Consider the following 16496-nt stretch of genomic DNA (forward strand, 5'->3'; position numbering starts at 1 on the left):
AAATCTTGATTCCGCTCAACTAGAACACACTTCTAATCCGAATTGCTCACTCAACCAATCCTTGTGGGATTCGACCTCACTCTATTGTGAGTTTTTACTTGACGACGATAACCGGTGCACTTGCCGGAAGGAATTTTGCCGATCGTGCAATTTCCTAAATCGTAGCATAACACGTTTATGCGCATCAAGTTTATGGCGCCGTTGCCGGGGATTGGTTTTCGATTGACAATTCTCAAATTGGAAGCTAACTAGATTGAGCAATTTTCTCTTGCTTTGTTAATTCTGTTCTAAATACTTGTTGAATTTTAATTTCTGCACTTGGTTACATGCTTTCCTTCTTTATGCCTTTAAATTCATGCAACTAACTCACTGACTCACTAACTGTTTGAATTAATTCCTCAATTGAGCTGACCATACTCTTCCATTAACCAAGAGTATTTTACCTGTTTGTGTTTGAGCTGTGTTCTTGTATGACAGGTAGGAGAGGAGAGACATCAACTCCTCCATATACCGAACCGGAAAGGACCCTTCATAGACTTAGAAGGGAAGCAAGAGGGAAGAGAGTAGTGGGAGAAGAGGAATCTGAAGGAGAATCTGAGGACAATTTTGAGGAAGCTCTAGATCTCAACATGGATAGAGAAGTTCACAACCATGAGAGAGCTGATGGAAACAATGCCATTCCTGAGAGGAGGGTTCTTAGTTCATACATAAACCCAACCTCTGGGAATTGTGGTAGTAGCATCCAGAAACCACCCATTCAGGCCAACAATTTTGAGCTCAAGCCACAGCTAATATCATTGGTGGAAAATCATTGTTCCTTTGGAGGAAGTGCTAATGAAGACCCAAACCAACATCTCACAAAATTCCTGAGAATTTGTGACACTGTGAAGTCCAATGGAGTCCAGGAAGATGCCTATAAACTGCTCTTGTTCCCATTTTCACTTAGGGACAAGGCAGCTAAGTGGCTGGAATCATTCCCAAGGGGGAGTCTAACCACATGGGATGAGGTGGAAGGCAAGTTTCTGGCACGTTTCTACCCTCCACAAAAGGTCAATAGGCTTCGATCTGAGGTCCAGACTTTTAGACAACAAGATGGTGAAACTCTCTACGAGGCATGGGAGAGATTCAAGGACTTGACAAGGAAATGCCCACCAAACATGTTCCATGATTGGGTGCAATTGCACATCTTCTATGATGGGCTCTCTTATGAATCAAGGAAGGCTGTAGACCATTCATCAGGAGGTTCATTGAACAAGAAAAAGACCGTGGAAGAAGCCATTGAAGTGATCGAGACAGTGGCTGAGAATGAGTACTACTATGCATCAGAAAGGCACAACACTAAGGGAGTCATGGAGCTGAACCATGTTGATACAATTCTAGCCCAAAACAAGGTGTTTGCCAAGCAACTAGCAGAGCTTACCAGGCAATTAGAAACAAAGCAAGTGGCTGCAATACACACACAAGATCAAGAGGAAGTAGGCATTGAAGGAGGTGATTGGGATGAGGTTAACTATGTGGGAAACCAACAAAGGCAATCATATGATCCACACTCCAACACTTACAACCCAGGCTGGAGAAACCACCCAAACTTTGGGTGGGGAAACCAACAAACCCAACCACAAAACCACAAACCTTACAACCACAACCAACAAAACAATTCCACATACCAAAACTCCAACCAAAGATCATACCAAGCCACACAAAACACTTACCCCCAATCATCATATCATGGCCAAAATAATCAACATACCCAACCTAATCCGAACCAACAATTTCAAGATCAATTAAACCGGATGGAAGGAATGCTTGCAACCATGAGCCAAGACATAATTGAATTGAAGGCTTTTAAGGAAGAAGTAAATTCTAACTTGCAAAACCAAGGAGCTGCCATCCAGAAGCTAGAAAATCAAATTTTGTATTTGACTAAGCAAGCCCCTGGGACAAGCAGTTCTCATACTGTTAAGGCTATTGCAAGGGAGGAATGTAAGGCCATAACCCTCAGAAGTGGAAAGAATCTAAAGGAGATTTCAAGGGAAACCACAGAGGATGAAGTAAAGGAAAATGTGAAAGACAAAGAACAAGGACAATCTGTTACACCGTTTGCAACAAAAGAAAAAGAAAAAGAGGTCTTGAAGCCTTACACACCTAAAGCACCTTATCCTCAACGTTTGATGAAAAGTGAAAAGGATGGCCAATTCTCCAGGTTCTTGGAGATTTTCAAGAAGCTTCAAATCAACATTCCCTTTGCTGAAGCAATAGAGCAAATGCCACTCTATGCAAAATTCTTAAAAGAATTGATGACCAAGAAGAGAAGCTGGAGAAATGAGGAAACTGTGTTGTTAACTGAAGAATGCAGTGCCATCATTCAGCACAAATTGCCTCAGAAATTGAAGGACCCAGGCAGTTTCCAAATCCCCTGTATTATAGGAGAAGTCATGGTGGAGAAGGCCTTGTGTGATTTAGGGGCCAGCATCAATTTGATGTCGCTAACAATGATGAAAAGAATGAAGATTGAAGAGGCCAAACCAACAAGAATGGCCCTCCAATTGGCAGATCGAACTTTTAAATTCCCTCATGGGATAGTTGAGGATCTGTTGGTGAAGGTGGGAGAATTTATATTTCCTGCTGATTTTGTGGTGTTAGATATGGAGGAAGAAGCCAAAGCTTCAATAATTCTGGGAAGACCCTTCCTAGCTACTGCTGGAGCCATCATAGATGTACAAAAGGGTGAACTCACTCTTAGACTCCATGATGAGAAATTGGTGTTTAATGTATTCAAGGCAATGAGCTATCCATCAGAATCACTAAGGGAATGCATGAGGGTTGATGTAGTGGACATTGCAGTACAAGAAACTTTTGAGGAAACAATAAAGGAAGTGGCAGAGGAGGAGTTCACCAAGGATATTGAAGTTAGTGATATCAAGGATGATGACACAACTATGCTAAGCAGGCCAGAGAAAGTGAAAGAAGAAAAGGAAGCACCAAAACCTGAGCTCAAAGCATTGCCCCCTAATCTCAAGTATGCATACTTGGGTAGTGATGAGAGTCACCCTGTTATCATTAGCTCGGCCTTGAGCCAAGAACAAGAAGAAGAATTGATCAAGGTGCTGCAAACTCATCAAGATGCCATTGGATGGACCCTAGCTGATTTGAAGGGGATAAGTTCATCCATATGCATGCATAAAATCTTGTTAGAAGAAGATGCTAGACCCTCCATTCAAGCTCAAAGAAGATTGAATCCCGTCATGAAAGAAGTGGTACAAAAGGAAGTGAGGAAGTTATGGCAGGCAGGGGTAATCTACCCCATTTCTGATAGCCCATGGGTTAGTCCCATCCATGTAGTTCCCAAGAAAGGTGGCATAACGGTGGTGCCAAATGAGAAGAACGAACTCATACCCACAAGAACCGTTACTGGGTGGAGGATGTGCATAGACTACAGGAAGCTCAATGAAGCCACCAGAAAAGATCATTTCCCACTCCCATTCATGGATCAGATGCTTGAAAGGCTTGCCGGACATGCTTACTATTGTTTCTTGGATGGATATTCAGGCTACAACCAAATAGTAGTTGATCCTAGTGATCAAGAGAAAACATCATTTGTTTGTCCATATGGAGTTTTTGCTTATAGACGCATGCCCTTTGGATTGTGCAATGCACCTGCCACTTTCCAAAGATGCATGCTGTCCATCTTTTCGGACATGATTGAAAAATTTATTGAGGTCTTCATGGACGATTTTTCTGTGTTTGGGGATTCTTTTCCCAGCTGCCTACACCACCTTGCCTTGGTGCTTAAGAGGTGCCAAGAGACTAATCTAGTATTAAACTGGGAAAAGTGTCATTTCATGGTCACAGAAGGAATAGTCCTTGGCCACAAAATCTCTAATAGAGGCATGGAGGTGGACAGAGCTAAGGTGGAAATCATTGAAAAACTACCTCCACCAAGTAATGTCAAGGCAGTTAGGAGCTTTTTGGGCCACGCTGGTTTTTACAGAAGGTTTATTAGAGACTTTTCTAAAATAGCCAAACCTTTGAGTAACTTGCTTGTCTCTGATACACCCTTTGTATTTGATGGAAATTGCATGCTAGCCTTTGAACTTTTGAAGCAAAAACTTTCCTCTGCACCTATCATTGCCCCACCTGATTGGAACTTACCGTTTGAACTGATGTGTGATGCATCAGACCTTGCTATTGGGGCAGTGTTAGGACAAAGGAAAGACAATTTGGTACATGTGATTTATTATGCCAGTAAAGTCTTGAATGCTAACCAAAGGAATTACACAACCACTGAAAAAGAACTCTTGGCAATAGTCTTTGCATTTGAAAAATTTAGATCTTATCTCATTGGATCTAAAGTCATTGTTTTCACTGATCATTCAGCGTTAAAATATTTACTTGCCAAACAAGAATCTAAACCGAGACTTATTAGATGGGTTCTTTTGTTGCAGGAATTTGACATTGAAATCAAAGACAAGAAGGGTGTAGAGAACAAGGTGGCAGATCATTTATCAAGGATACCATGTGAAGAAGGAAGCACACAAAGCACACATGTAAATGAGTGCTTTCCTGATGAACAACTCATGCTAATTCACAAAGCACCCTGGTTTGCAGACATAGCAAACTTCAAGGCCACTGGGAGTTTACCTTTGGAATTTAACAAACATCAAAAGAAGAAATTGGTAAATGATGCCAAATACTTCATCTGGGACGAACCATACTTGTTCAAAAAATGTTCCGATGGCATACTCAGAAGATGCATATCTGAGGAAGAAGGAAGGGAAGTTTTATGGGACTGCCATGGCTCCACTTATGGAGGGCACTTTGCAGGGGAAAGAACAGCAGCTAAGGTGTTGCAGTGTGGTTTTTATTGGCCTACTATTTTCAAAGATGCAAAAGAATTAGTGAAGCACTGCCCTGAATGCCAGAAAGCTGGGAACCTGCCAAGAAGAAATGAAATGCCACAACAATTCATTCTGGAACTTGAATTGTTTGATGTATGGGGGATAGATTTCATGGGACCATTTCCCTCCTCATACTCGAATAATTACATTCTTGTGGCAGTAGATTATGTCTCCAAATGGGTTGAAGCAATAGCAACTCCAACCAATGATAATAAGGTAGTCATGAACTTCCTCAGAAAACACATTTTTTGCCGTTTTGGGGTTCCAAGAGCAATCATCAGTGATGGAGGAAGCCACTTTTGCAACAAACCATTAGAGGCATTGCTCCTAAAATATGGAGTCAAACACAGGGTAGCCACACCATACCATCCACAGACAAGTGGGCAAGCCGAAATATCTAACAGAGAACTCAAAAGAATCCTGGAAAAAACTGTGGGAACTTCAAGAAAGGACTGGTCGATTAAGCTAGATGATGCTCTTTGGGCATATAGGACAGCTTTCAAAACACCAATTGGAATGTCTCCTTACCAACTAGTATATGGAAAAGCTTGCCATCTGCCACTGGAGTTGGAGCACAAGGCATACTGGGCCTTGAAACTTCTGAACTTGGACAACAAAGCCGCTGGAGAAAGAAGGATGTTGCAAATTCAAGAATTGGAAGAATTCAGAGCGGAAGCTTATGAGAATGCCAAAATTTACAAAGAAAGAGCAAAGAAGAAGCATGACAGCAACATAGCCCCAAGGAAATTTAAAGAAGGGCAAAAAGTATTGCTCTACAATTCTAGGCTAAAGCTATTTCCAGGGAAGTTAAAATCAAGGTGGTCTGGACCATTCCTTGTCACCAAGGTCTCCAACTATGGACAAGTAGAAATCATGGAAGAAAAGTCGCAACGAACCTTCATTGTTAACGGTCAAAGACTCAAACATTACTTGGGAGATGTGGAGGAGAAGGACAAAGTTAAATATCACCTCAACTGAGGAAGCTGACCGTCAAGCTAATGACGTTAAACAAGCGCTTGTTGGGAGGCAACCCAACCTGAGGTAATACCTTTTTGCTGTTTCTTTTATTTGTTTCAATAAAAGGGGTAAAGTAGTTTCTGTGCATTGCAAAGAATTAAGTTTGGTGTTTCACACCAAACAATGAATTCATGGATCCATAAGTCAAAGGGGAATGTGTGACTCTAAGTTTGGTGTTCCACCATAAAGATCAACTGAACACAACAACCTTTGAATTATGTGAAAGGAACAACTATTCTAAGCAGTCACAGAAATGCTTAAAACCCTTAGTAGCAACATCATTCCAAGATAACTCAAGGATTCAAAGAACACAGAGAAGTAAGTGGGAGACTAAGTTTGGTGTTCACACACCAACTTAAGAATCCGATACTTACCCACACATAGTTGAGCTAACCACTTAAGTGCTTGAGGAGCAAGCAACTTCATTACTCTTTGCAGGAAAGGAAACAAGAACCTTAAAGCATGAAGCAACATTTAGGAAGAAGAAGGAGAAATCAAAGTGTTTCCTGACAACAAAGAGAAAACAAGGAATTTCACAAGGTGGTATTATTCCTTGATAATTCTTTAAAAAGGTTAAACAAAAGCATGCGTGTTCTGGTTTAAACTGTAAATGTTGACTCTTTCTGGAATGTGTAGTTTTTTTTGTTAATTGCTTTGAATAAAGTGAATGCTTAGATGTTTGGATATAACTTCACCTTCTTAAACAAGTGCCTGCCATGCTTGTTCTGTTTCCAAAAATAAAAGAAAAGCTTGAACAAAAGTAACTTGGCTAAATTAGTGACAAATCAAGTAGAATTAAGTGGTGGTATGCATGCTTGATTGTTTAGTCACATCACTAAAATTAGAGTGTAGAATTATCATTTTTTATGTAGAAGTAAAAATTGTCTATGGATCTTGATGAATAAATGTCTTTGGCCATGAAAAAGAAAGAAAAAGGAAAAGAAAAAGCCACGGAAAAAGGCAACCAAAAAGCAAAAAAATTGAGAAAATAAGCTAGGCACCAATGGTTTGAACTTCTGAGACAAATGCCTGTGGTGTTTATGTATTAAGGATATGCTTGGATGAATAGGTTCTGAGGAGTGTTTCAACACTTGGTAACTTGGGTTAACTAACCCGGGATTATCAACCAAAAGTCCATTATCAAGAGCAACCTCAATACAAAACATTTAGTCACACAAAGAGGTGCTGGGCACCAATGTCTCAAGAAGAAATGTGAACTAAAATGCCTAAAGTGGATATGTGTAGTGCACTGATAAGAAAAAGAAAATGCCAAAGGCTTGTGCAACACATGACACTAAGCAAACAAGGAGCAAAAGAAGCTCTAAGAAAAAGAAAAGAAAAACAAAAGAGAAGTGCCAAAGACATAAGAATAACAGGAGGCCATAGCAATTTTTGACGGATGCAATGAAAAAGTGATAATCCTACCTGATAAGTATGAAAAAGTGATGCTGCAACTTTCTGCATAGAACCCTTCTGATGAACTTCAAATGCTTGCTAATATAGCCAATGTAATTACTTTCTGTTCATACTTTCTTCTCAAATAACTCAGGACTTGCTTAGGGACAAGCAAGTATTAAGTTTGGTGTTGTGATGCCAAGGCATCATAGGCTAGTTTCACTGGCATTTTTCTGTTAGTTTTAGTTATTTTATGCATTTTCTTGAGCTTAAAGTAACCAAAAATGGTTAAATGAAGAACAAAGTAATGAACCATCCAAACAATATGATTTTGATGCAAATTCCATGAGTTTTAGTTATATTACTTAAATGCTATGAATGAAAGATTTCTCATGAAATTTTGCAAGACTTTGATGCAATTGTTTGGATGATTTCAGGGAAGAAGAGGCTAAGCAAGGAAGCAACAAAATCAATAAAGGAAGCTTGAATATCACATGTGGAGTTTAAGTTCCAGTTTAAGCCTAAACTGGAGCTTAAACGCCAAAATCATGAAGGATAAGAAATGCTGGGATTGAAGTTTAACCTCCAGTTTGACCTCAAACTGGAGGTTAAACGCCAGAATGAAAAGCCTCACTTAAGGAGCATTCCACGTTTAACCTCCAGTTTGACCTCAAACTGGAGGTTAAACGCCAGAATGAGTATGCCACCCAGGGAGGAGTTCCACGTTTAACCTCCAGTTTGACCTCAAACTGGAGGTTAAACGCCAGAACCAGGAAGAGTACCAGGGGCCATTCCACGTTTAAGCTCCAGTTTGACTCAAACTGGAGCTTAAACGTGTTCGATAGTTTTTTTCACTCCAGGGTTGCTCTCTCCATCTCCACGTTTAACCTCCAGTTTGACCCCAAACTGGAGGTTAAACGTGTTCGACACCTCCAGGGCCACCATTCCAAGCTTCCACGTTTAACCTCCAGTTTGACCTCAAACTGGAGGTTAAACGTGTTCGACCTCCAGTATGCCTCCACCCTTTTCCACGTTTAACCTCCAGTTTGACCTCAAACTGGAGGTTAAACGTGTTCGACCTCCAGGGCTGCCCTTCCTATCTCCACGTTTAAGCTTCAGTTTAACCTTAAACTGAAGCTTAAACGTGTTCGACTACATGACCCTCCAGGGCTACCTTCTTCCATTTCCACGTTTAAGCTTCAGTTTAACCTTAACTGAAGCTTAAACGTGCTTCTACAAATGGCATCACTGGAAGTGTCTGGCGTTTAAGTTGCAGTTTAAGCTTAAACTACAACTTAAACGCCACTCTTGAAAAAAGGTTTCTGGGCCAAAAATATTGTGATTTAAGTTAGTCTTTGAGCACAATTATTAACTTAAACTTACTTTGGTATGAAACCCAATTGAATATCATGGTTTATGGGATTGGGCCTGAGGGATTGATGAGTTTGAAATCTCATTTATTGAGTCATGTGCCATTATTTGATTATCACTAAGTTGGCTCAATAAATGTTACAGGATTTGGATCAACAACCTCATCAAGATTATGGATCATAAACCCAAGACAAAAGGAAAGCAAGGAGAGGCCTCAAAGCCCAAGAAGCACAACTGAAGCTCAATATAGAAAGTGTATAAATAGGATAGAAGTTAAGTTAGAAAGGGGGACTTTTACTTTCACTTTTAGCTAGTTTCTTTTTCTTTGTAATTGAATTCAGAGCTATGATTCACTAAACCCCCTTTCATTGGGTTAGGGAGCTCTATTGTAATTCAATGAATCAATAATAGTTTATCTTCTTCTTCAATCTTTTCTCTTGAATTTTGTTAGAAAGCTTCTCGATCTAATTCCATTGAGTAGTTGTCTTGGGAAAGAGACTACTCATACTTGGAATCCTTCGGAGCCTTGGGAAAGGAATGGAGGATTCATGCTAGAGAAGCTTTCTCACAGTGGATTGGATTGGGGTTTGGATGGATATTGTGACATGTAATCCTACCAAATTGTGGTTCATGAAATTGTGTGGTATAATCAGTGATCAAGCATCATCTCTTCTTATGAACATTTAAACCAAGGGATTGGGAATTTGTTTGTTTTTAGAGAGCATTGGTGAGCCAAGGAATTGGGATCCAATCATATAAGATTGCCAAGCAAAATTCAATGAATGCATTGGTTGAGGAAGAGATTTACATGTTTTGATTCGGAGATTTCAATATCTCCTAAACCCAATGAATTCCCCATTTCTGATTTCCACTTTCTCTTTACATTCTGCAATTCAATTCTTGCAATCATCCCCATTCCCTTTTAATTTCAGCAATTTACATTCTGCTCTTTAATTCATGCAATTTAAGATTCAGCCATTTAATTTTCTTGTCATTTACTTTTCCCGCCAATTTTACATTCCGCAATTCTCATCTCAAATCTTGATTCCGCTCAACTAGAACACACTTCTAATCCGAATTGCTCACTCAACCAATCCTTGTGGGATTCGACCTCACTCTATTGTGAGTTTTTACTTGACGACGATAACCGGTGCACTTGCCGGAAGGAATTTTGCCGATCGTGCAATTTCCTAAATCGTAGCATAACACGTTTATGCGCATCAAGTTTATGGCGCCGTTGCCGGGGATTGGTTTTCGATTGACAATTCTCAAATTGGAAGCTAACTAGATTGAGCAATTTTTCTTTTCTTTTGTTAATAGTTTTTGTTTCAGTTTATTACTGCTAATTTCTGCAAATTTTAATTTGTTTTCTTTGCTTATTCACTTGTTAGCATACTAACCACTAGCTGTTTGTGATATTGCCTCACTATGGGATTTCCACTATCTTTGGATGAGTATTGTTTGAGACTGAGCACATTGCAAAAAAGAAAGGAGTATCCATCATCTTTTGGTCAATCAAAATCCATGAGAAACTCTCCACCACCACAGAATGATTCATGTTATTATGCTCATGGTGGGTGGGGGTATCAGGAACAGGAAACGGGGTACTTCCCAGAGCCACAAAATGGTCCATGTTTTGGTGAATTTGATCACTACTCAAGTTGTGGCTGGGAAGATCAAAACCAAAGAGATTTCACTTATTCACACCCCATTCATCAAGAGCCATCACCTCTGAATTATCCAACCTCACCTCCTAGTTTTACATATCCAAATTCTTCATCACTTGAGCATTTCTCAGCACAAAATTCCTTCTCAAATTCATACAATTCATTTCACTATCCACAAGACTCATTCCACTACACACAAGAGTCATACCACTACCAACACGCCAACCAAAGACTCTATCAACCCACACAAAACACATACTCCCAGCCACCATATCACAGCCAAGATAATCAACCTCATCAACCTAATCCGAACCAACAATTTCAAGATCAATTAGACAGGATAGAAGGAATGCTTGCAACCATGAGTCAAGACATAACCGATTTGAAAGGCTTTAAGGAAGAATTGATATCCAACTTACAAAATCAAGGTGCTGCCATTCAAAAGCTAGAAGCACAAATTGGATATCTATCAAAGCAAATCCCTACCCACAATTCTTCTAGTGAGACCATGGCAAACCCAAGGGAGGAATCAGAAGAACAAGAAATGGAGAAGGTTAATCAAGGGAGATCACACTCCAATGAAACAGAGAGTTGCAAAGAGGAAGGGTTCATTGAACCACAAATTCAGGAAGATTTTGATGAACAGGATACTCCAACTGTCCAACAACAACCAAGTTCTGAGATCAAGGATGTGAAGGCAGTAGAAACAAGCACCAAAATGAGGATTGTGACCGAGAAACAAAGGACCATATCCATGAAGAAGAGAAGGTCGAAGAACAATCCAACTCCTGAGCCAACAAGCAAGTTCACTCAAGCCAATCACAAGGGAAAGCTTGCTGGAAAGAAGCATTCACAAAAAGGGGCACTAACTAGCTCCTTTATCCACTTGAAGTCATTCCTCTTAACAAACTGGAGGAAGAGGAAGAAAGTCAGGAACAGCATGTCAAGCTAATGACGTTAAAGAAGCGCTTGTTGGGAGGCAACCCAACCAAAGGTAGTTTTTCTTTTCTAGTTATTTCAATAAAAGAGTTAAGTAGATTTATCTGTATTGCAAGGAGCTAAGTTTGGTGTTGCACACCAAAACAATTCAAGGATGAATGTGAGATTCTAAGTTTGGTGTTCCACCAAAAACTTCATTAAAAGCACATTTCTACCTCAGCATGACTAGTCACTAGCTCCAACCAATCAGGGAAACTACTTAAACAATAGTTTAATTTCTAGTTCATAGTTTCTTTTTCTAGTTCATAGTTATTTTCTTAATAAAAGCACATGAGGTTTTCTGCATATGATCCAAATTGCTGCATATGGCAAGGAACTAAGTTTGGTGTTCACACACCAATCTAAGTTCAGAGGCCTACAAACATACATGCATGCTAACCAATTCTCAAAGTGCTTGGGGAACAAGCAACTTCTAATAGCTTTGCAGGAAGACAATCAATCTCATGGAAGGAATATACATCATCATCAAAGAGAACACCAAGGCTAGGAAGGATGATGAACAACAAAGAAGATGCTAAAAGGTTGTATTGTCACTTAATTGCTTGTACTTTGAATTGCTGATATTGGAAGTTTGCATGCACCCCTGCTTTAAGTTTGAGTCATTGCAGTTTTTGTTTGTCTGTTTGTTTAATTTCCAAATAAGTGATAGTCTAAGTGTTTGGATAAACTTCACTTGCTTAAATGTATGCTTGCCATGCTTGTTCTGTTTCCAAAAAAATAAAAGAAAAGTTTGAACAAAAGTAACTCAATTCCATTTAGTAAGAAATCAAATAAGATTAAGTGGTGGTATGCATGTTTGATTGAATAGTCAGCTCACTAAGAAATAAAGTTAGAATTGTCACTTTTAGTGGAAATTAGGATGCTGTCTATGGATCTTGATGAATAAATGTCTTTGGCCATGAAAAAGAAAGAAGAAGAAGAAGAAAAAGCCACTGAAAAAGGGCAACCAAAAAGCAAAAAAAAATTGAGAAAATAAGCTAGGCACCAATGGTTTGAACTTCTGAGACAAATGCCTGTGGTGTTTATGTATTAAGGATATGCTTGGATGAATAGGTTCTGAGGAGTGTTTCAACACTTGGTAACTTGGGTTAACTAACCCGGGATTATCAACCAAAAGTCCATTATCAAGAGCAACCTAAATACAAAACATTTAGTCACACAAAGAGGTGCTGGGTACCAATGTCTCAAGAAGAAATGTGAACTAAAATGCCTGTAGTGGATATGTGTCGTGCACTGATAAGAAAAGAAAATGCCAAAGGCTTGTGCAACACATGACACTGAGCAACAAGGAGCAAATAAGCTCAAAGAAAAAGAAAAACAAAGAAAAGAAACTTGCCAAGGATATGTGAATAACAAGAGGCCATAGCAGTGTTTTAGTGGAAACATAAAAAGTGACATTCTTACCTAAGAAACAATAAAGTGATGCTGCAACAACTTTCTGCATGAACACCCCATTAATCAATGTCAATTACTTACTGATATGGCTAATGAATTTACCTTCTGTTTCATTCTTTCTTCTCAATAATTCAGAACTTGCTTAGGGACAAGCAAGTATTAAGTTTGGTGTTGTGATGCCAAGGCATCTTAGGCTAGTTTCACTAGCATTTTTTATGTTATTTTTAGTTGTTTTATGCATTTTCTTGAGCCTTAAGTAATCATTTGGGCCAAATAGTCATGCTTGTCTTAAATCATTCAAACATGAAGATTTTTATGCAAATTCCATGAGTTTTTAGTTATATTCCTTGAATGCTATGAATGGAAGAATTCTCATGAATTTTAGCAAGACTTTGATGCAACTGTTTGGATGATTTCAGGGAAGAAGAGGTTAGGCAAGGAAGCAACAAAATCAATAAAGGAAGCTTGAATATCACATGTGGAGTTTAAGTTCCAGTTTAAGCCTAAACTGGAGCTTAAACGCCAAAAATCATGAAGGATAAGAAATGCTGGAAATGAAGTTTAACCTCCAGTTTGACCTCAAACTGGAGGTTAAACGCCAGAATGAGTATGCCACCCAGGGAGGAGTTCCACGTTTAACCTCCAGTTTGACCTCAAACTGGAGGTTAAACGCCAGAACCAGGAAGAGTACCAGGGGCCATTCCACGTTTAAGCTCCAGTTTGACTCAAACTGGAGCTTAAACGTGTTCGATAGTTTTTTTCACTCCAGGGTTGCTCTCTCCATCTCCACGTTTAACCTCCAGTTTGACCCCAAACTGGAGATTAAACGTGTTCGACACCTCCAGGGCCACCAATCCAAGCTTCCACGTTTAACCTCCAGTTTGACCTCAAACTGGAGGTTAAACGTGTTCGACCTCCAGTATGCCTCCACCCTTTTCCACGTTTAACCTCCAGTTTGACCTCAAACTGGAGGTTAAACGTGTTCGACCTCCAGGGCTGCCCTTCCTATCTCCACGTTTAAGCTTCAGTTTAACCTTAAACTGAAGCTTAAACGTGTTCGACTACATGACCCTCCAGGGCTACCTTCTTCCATTTCCACGTTTAAGCTTCAGTTTAACCTTAACTGAAGCTTAAACGTGCTTCTACAAATGGCATCACTGGAAGTGTCTGGCGTTTAAGTTGCAGTTTAAGCTTAAACTACAACTTAAACGCCACTCTTGAAAAAAGGTTTCTGGGCCAAAAATATTGTGATTTAAGTTAGTCTTTGAGCACAATTATTAACTTAAACTTACTTTGGTATGAAACCCAATTGAATATCATGGTTTATGGGATTGGGCCTGAGGGATTGATGAGTTTGAAATCTCATTTATTGAGTCATGTGCCATTATTTGATTATCACTAAGTTGGCTCAATAAATGTTACAGGATTTGGATCAACAACCTCATCAAGATTATGGATCATAAACCCAAGACAAAAGGAAAGCAAGGAGAGGCCTCAAAGCCCAAGAAGCACAACTGAAGCTCAATATAGAAAGTGTATAAATAGGATAGAAGTTAAGTTAGAAAGGGGACTTTTACTTTCACTTTTAGCTAGTTTCTTTTTCTTTGTAATTGAATTCAGAGCTATGATTCACTAAACCCCCTTTCATTGGGTTAGGGAGCTCTATTGTAATTCAATGAATCAATAATAGTTTATCTTCTTCTTCAATCTTTTCTCTTGAATTTTGTTAGAAAGCTTCTCGATCTAATTCCATTGAGTAGTTGTCTTGGGAAAGAGACTACTCATACTTGGAATCCTTCGGAGCCTTGGGAAAGGAATGGAGGATTCATGCTAGAGAAGCTTTCTCACAGTGGATTGGATTGGGGTTTGGATGGATATTGTGACATGTAATCCTACCAAATTGTGGTTCATGAAATTGTGTGGTATAATCAGTGATCAAGCATCATCTCTTCTTATGAACATTTAAACCAAGGGATTGGGAATTTGTTTGTTTTTAGAGAGCATTGGTGAGCCAAGGAATTGGGATCCAATCATATAAGATTGCCAAGCAAAATTCAATGAATGCATTGGTTGAGGAAGAGATTTACATGTTTTGATTCGGAGATTTCAATATCTCCTAAACCCAATGAATTCCCCATTTCTGATTTCCACTTTCTCTTTACATTCTGCAATTCAATTCTTGCAATCATCCCCATTCCCTTTTAATTTCAGCAATTTACATTCTGCTCTTTAATTCATGCAATTTAAGATTCAGCCATTTAATTTTCTTGTCATTTACTTTTCCCGCCAATTTTACATTCCGCAATTCTCATCTCAAATCTTGATTCCGCTCAACTAGAACACACTTCTAATCCGAATTGCTCACTCAACCAATCCTTGTGGGATTCGACCTCACTCTATTGTGAGTTTTTACTTGACGACGATAACCGGTGCACTTGCCGGAAGGAATTTTGCCGATCGTGCAATTTCCTAAATCGTAGCATAACACGTTTATGCGCATCAAGTTTATGGCGCCGTTGCCGGGGATTGGTTTTCGATTGACAATTCTCAAATTGGAAGCTAACTAGATTGAGCAATTTTCTCTTGCTTTGTTAATTCTGTTCTAAATACTTGTTGAATTTTAATTTCTGCACTTGGTTACATGCTTTCCTTCTTTATGCCTTTAAATTCATGCAACTAACTCACTGACTCACTAACTGTTTGAATTAATTCCTCAATTGAGCTGACCATACTCTTCCATTAACCAAGAGTATTTTACCTGTTTGTGTTTGAGCTGTGTTCTTGTATGACAGGTAGGAGAGGAGAGACATCAACTCCTCCATATACCGAACCGGAAAGGACCCTTCATAGACTTAGAAGGGAAGCAAGAGGGAAGAGAGTAGTGGGAGAAGAGGAATCTGAAGGAGAATCTGAGGACAATTTTGAGGAAGCTCTAGATCTCAACATGGATAGAGAAGTTCACAACCATGAGAGAGCTGATGGAAACAATGCCATTCCTGAGAGGAGGGTTCTTAGTTCATACATAAACCCAACCTCTGGGAATTGTGGTAGTAGCATCCAGAAACCACCCATTCAGGCCAACAATTTTGAGCTCAAGCCACAGCTAATATCATTGGTGGAAAATCATTGTTCCTTTGGAGGAAGTGCTAATGAAGACCCAAACCAACATCTCACAAAATTCCTGAGAATTTGTGACACTGTGAAGTCCAATGGAGTCCAGGAAGATGCCTATAAACTGCTCTTGTTCCCATTTTCACTTAGGGACAAGGCAGCTAAGTGGCTGGAATCATTCCCAAGGGGGAGTCTAACCACATGGGATGAGGTGGAAGGCAAGTTTCTGGCACGTTTCTACCCTCCACAAAAGGTCAATAGGCTTCGATCTGAGGTCCAGACTTTTAGACAACAAGATGGTGAAACTCTCTACGAGGCATGGGAGAGATTCAAGGACTTGACAAGGAAATGCCCACCAAACATGTTCCATGATTGGGTGCAATTGCACATCTTCTATGATGGGCTCTCTTATGAATCAAGGAAGGCTGTAGACCATTCATCAGGAGGTTCATTGAACAAGAAAAAGACCGTGGAAGAAGCCATTGAAGTGATCGAGACAGTGGCTGAGAATGAGTACTACTATGCATCAGAAAGGCACAACACTAAGGGAGTCATGGAGCTGAACCATGTTGATACAATTCTAGCCCAAAACAAGGTGTTTGCCAAGCAACTAGCAGAGCTTACCAGGCAATTAGAAACAAAG

General features: G+C 39.6%; 2 non-coding genes across 2 annotated transcripts; both read right to left on the reverse strand.

Moving 5' to 3' along the window:
• Window positions 1-1055: 1055 nt before the first annotated feature.
• On the reverse strand, window positions 1056-1159 carry LOC148570833 (small nucleolar RNA R71). Its single transcript, XR_015880255.1, has one exon. It is a non-coding gene; the product is annotated as a small nucleolar RNA R71 (small nucleolar RNA).
• A 14953-nt stretch (window positions 1160-16112) lies between these two features.
• On the reverse strand, window positions 16113-16216 carry LOC148570834 (small nucleolar RNA R71). The gene has a single exon (XR_015880256.1). It is a non-coding gene; the product is annotated as a small nucleolar RNA R71 (small nucleolar RNA).
• Between the last annotated feature and the right edge of the window lie 280 nt (window positions 16217-16496).

The sequence above is a fragment of the Arachis ipaensis genome, chromosome B3 (assembly GCF_059453495.1).
Source record: "Arachis ipaensis isolate K30076 ecotype BB chromosome B3, ASM5945349v1, whole genome shotgun sequence".
Lineage (NCBI taxonomy): Eukaryota > Viridiplantae > Streptophyta > Magnoliopsida > Fabales > Fabaceae > Arachis > Arachis ipaensis.